We start from the raw sequence: 12,966 nt of genomic DNA, 5'->3' as shown, positions 1-12,966 counted from the left end.
AAACAGTTAGGTTTAACCCTTGGGGGAGCTCCAAACATTAATGTCAGATATTAATTTTATTTCTATAAATGCTAAAGGATTGAACTCCCCCCAGAAGAGATCTATGGCATTGAGAGAGTTGGAGAAGTCGAAAGGGGATATATTATTATTTCAAGAAACCCATTTTAGGAGAAATAAGGAACCTAGGTTTATTAACGAAAAATATAAATTATGCTATATGGCGTCAGAAAATGACAGGAGGAAGGGGGTTTGTATTCTTATTCATAAAAAATTGAACTTTCAACTAAAAGAACAACTTAAAGATAAAGCGGGGAGATATATAGGTATAAAAGGGTCACTACAGGGGGAAAAAGTGACAATATTTAATGTGTATGCCCCCAATATTAAGCAGAATGTTTTCTTTAAGAAACTGTCTAGCCTCATATTGGACTTCCAAGAGGGGGTTACTATATTGGGGGGAGATTTTAATGTGGTATTAGAACCAAAATTAGATAACTCAAAAGGAAAATCTTCCACTTCTAAATACATTATATCACAAGTTAATAAGAGTCTAGCCCAGACGGCCCTTCAGGATGTATGGAGACTGTTCTTTCCAGTCCAAAGGGACTATACCTTTTTTTCACACCCCCATATGTCCTATTCTAGACTTGACTATTTTTGTTTAGATTTAAAAGGACTCACAAAGACACAGGAAATCCAGATACTCCCAATGACATGGTCTGACCATGCTCCAGTAAGATTAAAACTAAGATGGGGAATTCAGGAGGGAAAACAGTATAGTTGGAGACTAGACGACTCCATTTTGAATACATTAGAAGAAAAAGACAAGATAGCAAGATCAATAGAAGAATATTTTAATATTAATAATACAGAGGATATTTCAATAGCAGTTCTCTGGGATGCACATAAATGCGTCTTGAGGGGTGAGTTAATTAAATTAAAGGCAGTACAGACTAAGATAAGAGAGAACAAGTATCTAGAGTCTCTGAAAAGGATCCAAATATTAGAGAGGACCCACAAGCAATACCCAGATAATAAAAACATCTTAGAGGAATTAAGGAAGGAAAGGAGTATTATACAGGAATATTGGTCAAATATAAATAAAAAGAAAGCGATACGGCTAAAACGTAAATATTATACGGAAGGAGATAAAAATGGAAGGCTCCTGGCTAGGGCCATTAAGAAAAAAGAAATAAGTAATGGCATTTATAAAATAAAGAATGAGAATAAAAATTTTTGCAAAAACCAAAAAGAGATTAGCACACAATTTGAAATCTTTTATAAATCCCTATATAATATAGATTCGCAAGAGAGAGAGGAAACAGAGTGGAGATCCTATATAAGCAACCTTAGATTAAATAAAGTAACAGAACTCGAAAATCAAAAATTAGAGGAACCTATAAATTTGCAAGAAATTTACGAGACTATAGAGAATTTAACAGAAGGCAAAGCACCAGGCCCGATGGGTATACAGCCATGTATTATAAAAGATATAAATAAATTTTGTCCCAATTCCTATTGAAACTGTATAACTCAATAGATGAAGGATATAAGTTTTCTATAGAAATGCAGGAGGCCAGTATAACTGTAATCCCTAAAGCAGGAAAGAGCAAGGAGGAAGTGAAACATTATAGACCTATCTCACTCTTAAATCTAGATTTAAAAATATATGCAAAGATCATGGCTAACCGATTAAAAAATATTATGGAACGTATTATTCACTTGGATCAAGTGGGCTTTGTGCAGAATAGGGAAGCCAGAGACAATATCATTAAAAAATATACACCTACTAGAATTTACCCAACTAGAAAAAATCCCATCAGTGTTCATCTCGGTCGATGCTGAAAAAGCATTTGACCGAGTTAGGTGGTCATTTTTGGAAGACACATTAAGATTGTTTAATTTCAACCAGACCACGATTAAGAGGATAATGGCACTATACTCAAAACCAACAGCAAGGTTAAAAATAAATGGGCAATCCTCTAATAGATTTGAGGTCTATAATGGGACAAGACAAGGGTGCCCTCTCTCACCAATATTATTTACTTTGATTATAGAAGTATTAGCAACCCGCATTAGACAAAATAAATCCATAAAAGGGATTAAGTTAGGAGATAACGAATATAAAACATCTTTATTCGCAGATGATATCCTCCTGTCCCTGTCTGACCCTGTGACATCAATTGTAGCTTTGAAGGAAGAATTTAAATTATTTGGGACCATGTCAAATTTCTTAGTTAACATGAATAAATCTGAGATAATGTATGTGGAAATAGACGACAACTTAAAAGAAAAGTTATCCAGGTTATCACCTTTTAAAAAGACGGAAGAATTAAAATATCTAGGAATCTTCCTTACTAAATCTTTGAATAAAATGTTCGATCTTAACTATACAAGCCTTAAAAATACTATAACAAACGATTTATTATCATGGTATCCTAAAAGAATTTCATGGTTGGGAAGGATAAATATTATACAGATGAATGTTTTACCAAGATTCTTGTATGTACTACAAGCCCTACCTATCCCTTTACCTCCCAAATATATGGAAGAAGTTCAAAAAATGATTAACAATTATGTTTGGGGCAAAATTCACACTAGGATAGCCAAAGAGACTATGTTGGGGAAAAGACAAGCAGGAGGACTGGACCTCCCTAATTTAGTTAAATATAGACAGGCATCCATGCTGCAAAGGGTAATAGAATGGCACACTAAAAAGGAGTCTAAAACTTGGGTGAAAATAGAAGGAGATCTTATAGGTAGGAAGGAGATTAGTAACCAATGCTGGCTAAGACCAAAAGATAGATCTTCTAGGATAATTATAGTATTTTGAAAACAAGTTTTAAAATGTGGGATAAGTTGATCCGAAAAAAAGAGGAGATCTCATCAATCCCATCCCCATTACTTGCGTTAGTAGAAAATAACGCATTTTTAGCGGGTCACTTCATAGGGGATGACAAGAATAATAAATATAGAATAGTAGACTTAACCGAAGAGGGGAAAATAATATCCCAGAAAGATTTACAGACTAAAGGCTGCCTCGGAGTAACCGATTGGTTTAAGTACTCACAACTATGTCACTATATACTAACTAATAAAGAAAAAGATAAGATACTCAGACCATTAACAAAATTGGAGATGTTGTGTAACTCCAGGGTAAATATCAAACATGTCCTCTCTAAGGCATATGGAATTTTACAGGATAGTATAGACACCTTCCCCCCATATGTCAAGAATTGGCAAATAGAATTAAATATGGATAGTGACCCCAAAATATGGTCAAATATATTTCACTGCACAGCCAAATCCTCCATATCAGCTAGAATGTTAGAACAAAATCTAAAAATCTTAACAAGATGGTATCTTACACCAACTAGAATTAAAAAAATCTATCCACATACCCAGGATACTTGTTGGAGAACCTGTGGAGAAAGGGGTACATTATCCCACATTGTGTGGTTTTGCCCAAAAGTTAAGCAATTCTGGACTAGCATTTTACAAGTTATATACAATAAGGAAGATAGGAAGAAATTGAATAACTTCCTCACAGCAATATTAAATAATATAGATTTCAAAGTAAGTAAACCTAGAAGATACTTATATCAAATATTACTCAATGGTGCAAAAAGTTTAATATTAAGCAAATGGAAGACAGTAGAAATCCCCACAAAAGAAGAATGGATTAATAAAGTTAATGAAAATTTGCTGAATGAAGAATATTTTTATTTATATAACAACAATAGAGACATCCCCATGGAAGCAAAGGTTATTTGGGAAAAATTAATAAAGGGGCCTCCACCTCTCCCGGTGCCATAGGTAAAGGGCTGAGAATATTTTTTGGCAAAGTTTCCTTTATACTTTTTATTATTTATTTTTTACTGATAGTAAATAAGTGATTCATTATGTTATTATTGGGCATGTGTATTTGTTTGTGTATTTGTTTTTGTATGTTGTTAAAAGAAAACAATAAAAAAAAATGTAAAAAAACCAGGCCCAATTTTAGAAAAAAATAGGAGTAGTGAAATGTAAAAATCTGGCACAGTAAAAGTAAAAAATAAAAAAAAAACCATCTAACAGTAAACATAACCAATATATATATATATATATATATATATATATATATATATATATATATATATATATATATATATATATATATATATATATATATATATATATATATATAACACCAAATGTATTTATTTTTTTAAAAATTGACCATTGTATGGTACCGCTTGAAGCAGTCCCCAATGCAGAGTGCAGGCTGTCCAGGGCAATCAGGACAGTGATATATGGTGTCCCTTCTCTTCCCCCTCTTGGTACAGACTCTGCATTTTTTTTGTGGTTTCTGCTTTGCGGCAGTAGGGGGGGATTTTAAAAATAAAATGAGTAGCCCCAACTCTGCTCTCTCCCATCACCGCCCGGGGAGCAGGTGCATCATGGTACAAAATCCCAGTAATAATCTGGAGCTGAAACTGTAAAAAAGTTTTTTTAACTCTGGGGTTTGCTTTTTTGAACAACAAAAAAGCGTTGTGGGTTGCAATCTGCATTAGGTAAATTGCAACCTTTTTGTACCAGGCCCTTGTCTTCCGCATAATTAGGTAGGGCTGCAGCAGCTGATCAGCCAGATCAACCCCACCCATATGCCGGTTATAAGACTTGATGCACACTGGCTTCCTTATGATCTCAGCTCTGCCACGTACAGAAACCGCCACCGTCCTCTCTGTGTGGATGGTGGTAAGAAGGTATACATCCTTCTTGTCTCTGTACTTAAGTGCCAACAGCTCCTCTTGGCGCAGAGCTGAGGTCTCCCCCCTTCGTAGCCGGGTGCGTACAAGTTGTCCTGGGAAAACTGTGCGGTTCTTTTTAATTGTACCGCAAGCTACTGTATCAAAGCAATACAGTAGCTTGAACAAAACGACACTTGTATAAAAATTGTCTAAGTATAAGTGATACCCTTTGTTCATTAGGGGTAATATCAGGTCCCAGACAATCTTGCCAGTGGTTACCATATGTTCTGGGCAACCTGGAGGGTCAAGGTGGCTATCCTTTCCCTCATACACCCGGAAGGCCTGAGTATACCCAGTCTCGCTGTCACAGAGCTTATACACCTTTACCCCATATCTGGAGCGTTTGGAAGGAATATACTGCTTGAATCCCAGCCTTCCCTTATACTTCATTAGGGATTCATCAACGCATATATTCCTTCCAGGTGTATAAGCCTCTGCAAACCTGGCAGAAAAGTGGGTTATCAGGGGGCGGATTTTATACAGCCTGTCAAATTGGGGATGCTCCCTAGGGGGGCACAGGCTGTTGTCGCTGAAGTGCATGAAATGCAGAATCATTTCATACCTCTTCCTCGACATAGTCTGGGAGAAAATGGGGGTAGAGCAGATGGGGCTACTACTCCAGTAGGAGCGAATGGAGGGTTTCTTTATGATGCCCATCAGCATAGTCAATGCCCAGAATTTTTTTAATTCTGGCACATTGATGGGGGCCCATTGCTGCTTTGCCAAATATGTTCCAGGCTTTGCAGCACGGAACTGATGGGCATATAAATTAGTTTGGGCGACAATGTTCCCCAATATATCATCGCCCAGAAACACTTCCAGAAACTGCTGGGGGCTAAAACCTGCCACATCTATATTTATGCCAGCATTTGCTGTGAAGGGTGGGATATCTGGCCTCTGGAGATGAGGCGTTACCCACTCTTCAGCAGCAATGGCAGCAACACGCCTCCTTCTGGCAGAGGGGCTAGCAGGGGGGCTAGCAGCCACAGATACATCACTATCAGTTGAGACTGCATCTAGTGATGTATCTGAGCACATGGCAGGGTCAAAATTGGGGTCTGAGTCAGAAATAGAGGCATCTGACTCTGACGCAAGGATGGCATACGCCTCCTCAGCACTATATCTTTTCTGTGACATTTTTGTATCTGTCACAGAAAACAATTACTAAAAAAAAATTAAATTAACTAAATTAATTAACTAAATTAACTAGCAAAAAAGTACAGCTATGCTACTGCCAGTGATTTATAGCGATCACTGGCAAGCTAGGGGTTAATGGCTCTGAAAATTAAATTAAATTAACTAAATGTTTCTGAAAAGAGCCTTTGGGTTTTTAAAAAATTACAACAACAAAATTAACCTCTAAAAAAATGCACAGACAGCAAAAAAGTACAGCTATGCAACTGCCAGTGATTTATAGCGATCACCGCAAGCTAGGGGTTAATGGCTCTGAAAATTAAATTAACTAAATGTTTCTGAAAAGAGCCTTTGGGTTTTTAAAAAATTACAACAACAAAATTAACCCCTAAAAAAATGCACAGACAGCAAAAAAGTACAGCTATGCAACTGCCAGTGATTTATAGCGATCACTGGCAAGCTAGGGGTTAATGGCTCTGAAAATTAAATTAACTAAATGTTTCTGAAAAGAGCCTTTGGGTTTTTAAAAAATTACAACAACAAAATTAACCCCTAAAAAAATGCACAGACAGCAAAAAAGTACAGCTATGCAACTGCCAGTGATTTATGGCGATCACTGGCAAGCTAGGGGTTAATGGCTCTGAAAATTAAATTAAATTAACTAAATGTTTCTGAAAAGAGCCTTTGAGTTTTTAAAAAATTACAACAACAAAATTAACCCCTAAAAAAATGCACAGACAGCAAAATGCAGCAAAAGAAAAGTGCACCTATGCTACTGCCAGTGATATATAGTGATCACTGGCAAGCTAGGGGTTAATGGCTCTGAAAAGAGCCTTTGGTTCTATATTTTTTAACAAATAAAAGAAATAAATCTCTCTCTCTGCTAAATACAGGTCTCTCTCTCTCTCCAACAAAATGGCAAGTGAGGAGAGGGAGGGATCCACACTGATCAGTGTCAATATTTACAAATATTGACATGATCAGACAAATGGGGTATTTTATTATTATTTTTTTTTTTAGGGTGGGAGGCTCAGATTGGGTGACCCTAGCTTGCCCCTATGATGATGCAGGCTAGGGACACCCCCAGAGGCCCCATGATGCACTGGGCATCGCCATCTTGGATGCCTAGTGAAGGGGGAGGGGGGGGGGCTATTTGGGCTTTTTTTTTTTTATTTATCCTTTTTTTTTTTTTTTTTAATTTATTATTTAATAACCAACTAAGTGCCTCGACCCACCGAGGCACTTAGCACACAAGCAGAGCATCGGAAGCGTGTCCGATCGCTTCCGATGCTCTGAAACACTGCCGGGCTCCAAGTGGAGCGAAACCGGAAGTGATCACTCGTGGGGGAGGGATCAATCCGGTCCCGGCACTCGGGAACAGTATTGCAGGATGCCTAGACATCAAGGCAAGCCTGCAATACTGTTAGAGCAGCTGGAAGCGATTTCGATCGCTTCCAGTGCTCTGTTAAACCGGCGACGTATGCCATACGTCCTCGGTCGTTAAGTGCTTTTTTTTTTGAGGACGTATGGCATACGTCGTCGGTCGTTAAAGGGACACTGAACCCAAATTTTTTCTTTTGTGATTCATATAGAGCAAGCAATTTTAAGCAACTTTCTAATTTACTCCTATTATCAATTTTTCTTCGTTCTCTTGCTTTCTTTATTTGAAAAAGAAGGCATCTAAGCTAAGGAGCCAGCCAATTTGTGGTTCAGAACCATGGACAGCACTTGTTTATTGGTGCTGTCCAATTAGCAAGGACAACCCAGGTTGTTCACCAAAAATGGGCCGGCATCTAAACTTAAATTCTTGCATTTAAAATAAAGATACCAAGAGAATGAATAAAATTTGATCATAGGAGTAAATTAGAAAGTTGCTTAAAATGTCATGCTCTATCTAAATCATGAAAGAAAAAATTTGGGTACAGGGTCCCTTTAATTTAATTAAACATATTTCTTCAAATTTTTATCTACACACTAAGATGTAAAGAATGTTGCATTATTAATTTACAACACAGCTCGACAAACATTGGGTACAGATACCAGACTGACTAAAAATAGGGACCTTGCCCATATTAAATGATGTTGCTTCCAACTCTACCAGTTTTTATACTGAATGCAGCTATGGCACATCATTCTTGTGGTGTCCATTTAACTATTTTCCATTTCCTTACTCACTGTTCTTTAGGAGGTTTGAATATTTGTCTGTGGAATAAGTGTCACCACATTTGTAAATGATATTCATGTTTTTTCAGTTTGTATAGCTGTTCTGACTACAGAGGTCACATGAGTACAAGGTGCTAATGCAGCTCAACAAGTGTAGATGTGAAGGACCTTAAAGGGACACTAAACACAAATTGTAAACTACATGATTATACACATTCATATATAAGAATAATTTTGAAATATAAACTGCAGCTTTGTTTTGTCAAATGAGTATATTGTTTTATGTTTATTCTTTTTACAGATTTCCCTGTCTCCCCAGAACAAAAGAACCCCTGCTAACCAATCACAAACTAATATTCAGATTGCACATGTGCAGACTGGGGTAGCCTGCACTCTTGTATTCCCTTAAAGGGGCAGTATACACTAATTTTCATATAACTGCATGTACTAGACACTACTATAAAGAATAAGATGCTACATAGGTATTATATCTAAAGACTAAAATGAGGGGTAATTTAGTAGTCAAGAGTATAGTGGTTTTGTTTAATATGTTTGTTAACAACTCCTTGTGGAGTTCAATATTTTACCACAGGGAGGGGTGTTTTGTTCCCTGGGTCTGTAGTACCCTCCCTTTTTTTTTTTCTCTGTTCCTTTCTCTTCTTTTTCTACACATCCTCTTACGCTGCTCCCCCCTCTGGCGGAAGGTAGAGCAGATTTAAGGTACAAACCATTGCGTTACACTATTTTTAGGTTAAGTTGATGAAGGGTTTTATAGCTATGGCCTCTTGGAATGTAGGAGGCATTACATCACCTCAGAAGCGGAAAAAGATACTATCACAATTTAAAAAACACAAACTTGATATAGTCTTTTTACTAGAGACCCACCTAAAGGAGGCAGAACTAGCTAAATTAAAACACGGGATGGGTGGGGGAGGTTGTGGGCACTCCTTGCACGCAGAGGAAGAAAGGGGTCGCGTTCTTACTGAACAAAAATCTGCAATATAAAATTTTGCAGACAGAAATGGACCCAGGGGAAAGATTCATTATTCTTCAATTAGAGGTAGAGGGAGTAAACTTAATATTATATAATATCTACGGTCCAAATAAACCGGATAAAGAATTCTGGGAGACGCTACAAGTTAAACTTTTGCCATTCTGTCTGAAAAATTTAATTATAGCCGGGGACTTTAATCGGACTTTATATCCTGCACTAGATAGATTGTCACAGAAAACAACTAGAAATATCCAAATGGAAGCCAGATCAGCTAATTTGTTTAATAAAACACTCAGGGTTAAAGACATATGGAGGTCGCAGAATCCAGATGTAAAAATGTATACATGCGAATCCCAGGCCCACCAAACATTGTCCAGACTAGACTACTTTTTGATAGCAGAGAAATTGTTTAAGTATGAGATAGTATCAGATATCAAAGAAATCCTAATTTCAGACCATGCCATTGTTACTATAAATATAAAAACCCGGAATAAGCAGATAGCAGGTAATAGGTTTTTCTTCCCTAAATACTTAGCGTCTAATGTGCAGTTTAAAGCCTGGCTTAAGATAAAATGGAGGGAGTATTATAAATTTAATTATGATCCAGAAATCTGCACTGAAACTCTATGGGAAACATTTAAAGCTGTGATAAGGGGAGAAATTAAGGGATATCTAGTCACACAAAAACACCTATTTTCAGCTAGAGATACACAATTGGCGAATCAGCTTCGCAATGCATACAATAGTTATATTAATGAGCCATCTCAGATAAGGTGGGACTCTTATCAGAGGAAGAAGAAACAAAGGGAGATATTCCTGGCACAAAAACAGGCACGTGAAGAACTAAGGACTAGGTTCTCTTTTTATAGACACGGGGGCAAGGCAGGACAATTCTTGGCAAATTTAATTAAAATTAAACTAAAAAAATCGCCAATTGAATCTCTTAAAACCCCCCAGGGTAAAATTACTAATAGTAAAAGAATAGATGACTTTATATTACAATTTTATAAGAATTTATATTCAGAACAAGAAATAAATTTAGAAATTAAAGAGAATTTTTGGAGAGAGTTAAAGACCCCCAAGCTAGAGAAAGTTAATTTAGAAGAATTAAATAAGCCAATCTCCCTGCAAGAAGTTATGAGTGCCATTAAGAAAGCGCCGGCTAATAAAGCTGCTGGACCGGATCAGAGCCCGGTAGAACTTTACAAATGTCTTACAGATGAAATTGTCCCAATTTTGGTAAAATTATTTAACAACTATTATATAGATGGCATGCCATGTTCTAAATATTTTACATCATCCCTAATAGCTTTAATTCTAAAAAAAAGGAAAGACAAAGAAGAGATAAGTTCATATAGACCGATTTTGCTTTTAAATAGCGACTATAAAATACTGACAAGTATTATAGCAAGCAGGTTTAAACTAGCTATTGATCCACTTATCCACAGGGATCAAGTAGGCTTTATGCCGGGCAGAAATTCATCATGTAATATAAGGAAAATCCAGCTGATCTTGAATCATTATCATAACAAATCACATAAAAAAAATAGAGACAGAATACCTGATGCTGCAATAGTAACATTAGACGCAGAGAAGGCCTTCTACTCCATTACCTGGGATCACCTGTTCACGGCGATTACTAGGTTTGGAGTCGAGGGCCCGATCGCAAAATTTATAAAGATAATTTACCATCATCCCAATGCTGCTATCATAATTAATGAGAGGACTACAGAAAATTTTCAATTATCTCGAGGCTCACGACAGGGCTGCCCACTATCCCCATATTTATTTAATTTGGCATTGGAACCATTGGCTATCCGCCTCAGGAAGGAGATTGAAGGCATTAGATTCAACACAAGACAAATTACAACACTATTATATGCAGATGACCTGCTTATATTTTTATCTAATTCTCAAGTAAATGTCGCCAGGCTATTGCAAATCTTGCAAGAGTTTAGTGCCTTTTCAGGCTATAAAGTAAACACTACGAAGTCAGATCTTCTGGTTAAAGAAGCAAGAAAATTCTTATCTCTGCTCTCAGTTTAAAGATTCTGGTGAAGTTTTTACTTACCTGGGAATTAAACTATCTAAAGACAGTAATGAATGGTACAATCTTAACTACTCCCCGCTTCTCGTCAAAATTTTTAAAGAACTTAAAAACTGGGTTAAATTTAAATTATCGTTAACAGGCAAAATAAATTTGATTAAGATGATAATATTTCCAAAACTGATGTACCTAATACAAAACATACCGCTGTTCATAAAGCGTCAGGATTTAATTTCATTTAAACAACCATGCCTTAAGTTTTTCTGGGGAGATAAATGTAGAGCCGTGGTCTTTAAGACAGTAACATTAGCTAGGGCGGATGGAGGGATGGCGCTACCAGATTTAGAGATTTATAATTTAATGACAATATCAAAGATAGCACTTGACTGGCTAACTGAGGCGGAGTATTACGCATCACATGAACTTGAAAAATATATTGTATATCCATACGAGCTTACAGCTCTCCTTCACTGTTCGGCTATGGATTGCCCGCATAAGGTTAAGCAAATACCTAGCATTTATAATGTTATTAGGGCCTGGCAAAAAATACTTGAAAAAATAAATGTCAATAGTAAATTTTCAGAATATCTATATATATAATGGGTAACCCCGGCTTTATCCCGGCACTTGAATCTAAAATTTTCAGAGAATGGGCATCGAAAGGGTTAAGGTACATATTCCAAATTACAGATCACAGAGATGTAGGGCGTTTTCGGATCTGCAAAATGAGTTTGGGCTCAGAAACAAAGAATTCTATGCCTTTCTACAGGTACGCCATTACATACAGACTTTGATGACATCAGGTAATGGCAAGGAGGATTGGTGTATGTTGAAACCAGTAATTAAGTTATTTAGGGCTGGTAAATACTCCATCTCCTTTTTTTATAGAACAGTCTTAAGGCTCATGGGTCAGAACCATCTTCAAAAGGTTGCACAGGCCTGGCAAGTTACAGTAGAGACGGTACAGAAAAGTGTCCAACTAGCTGACACTGCAATTTTTTCTTCATCATGGAGAGAGACACACTTTAAATTAATAAATAGATCCTATATCACCCCTAAGATGCATGCCTATTGGGACGAGGCAGGTGCATTATGCTATAAATGTAAACTTAGAAAGGCAGATTTACGTCATTGTTTCTGGAGTTGCTATAAAATAAAGAAATTCTGGTATAAGGTAAACTATTGGCTAAATAAAGTAAACTCTGATCGATTTAAAATAATAGAGAACCATGTTTTCTTTTTAGTAGATAACCATAAAGAGAACCAACTATGAAACACTCGCCAGCTGAATGCGGTAATAATAGTATGTAGATTATTAATTCTGAAATACTGGAAATCTAAAAAGGTGCCCAATCTGGTAGAATTTAAACAGAAAATACAAAATTTGATAATTATGGAACAAATGGATATTTCTATTAATTCAGAATATCAAATTAAGCGTTTTTTCCATAAATGGAAGAACATTATTCTAGCATACCCTATAGAAACTCAAAAACAGCTTATTGCTCTTTTTAATGGCACTTTATACTTAGAGCTTGCTATTGCTGAGAACGAATTCCCAGATATATAGTGGCCGGAGGGGGACTCGATAGGTGAGGCAGCGCATTATGATTTTTACAAAAAAGGAAAGAAAGGGTTGCCAGAACATAAACTCAATCCCCCTCTCTCCCTTTTTTTTTTTTTTCCTCTCTCTTCCCCCTTTTTGTTGTGTCTGGAGTTATGAATATGTCGCACTGTGTGCTATTTTGTTTTTCTGTATGTAATATATGTTTAAAAAAGGAAAAAAAGCAGCAATATGAATATGTAATGCTTGTATGAAATTAATTGATTATGTTAAT

This window comes from Bombina bombina, chromosome 3, assembly GCF_027579735.1.
Source record: "Bombina bombina isolate aBomBom1 chromosome 3, aBomBom1.pri, whole genome shotgun sequence".
Taxonomy (NCBI): Eukaryota; Metazoa; Chordata; class Amphibia; order Anura; family Bombinatoridae; genus Bombina; species Bombina bombina.
This window is presented reverse-complemented; position numbering follows the sequence as displayed.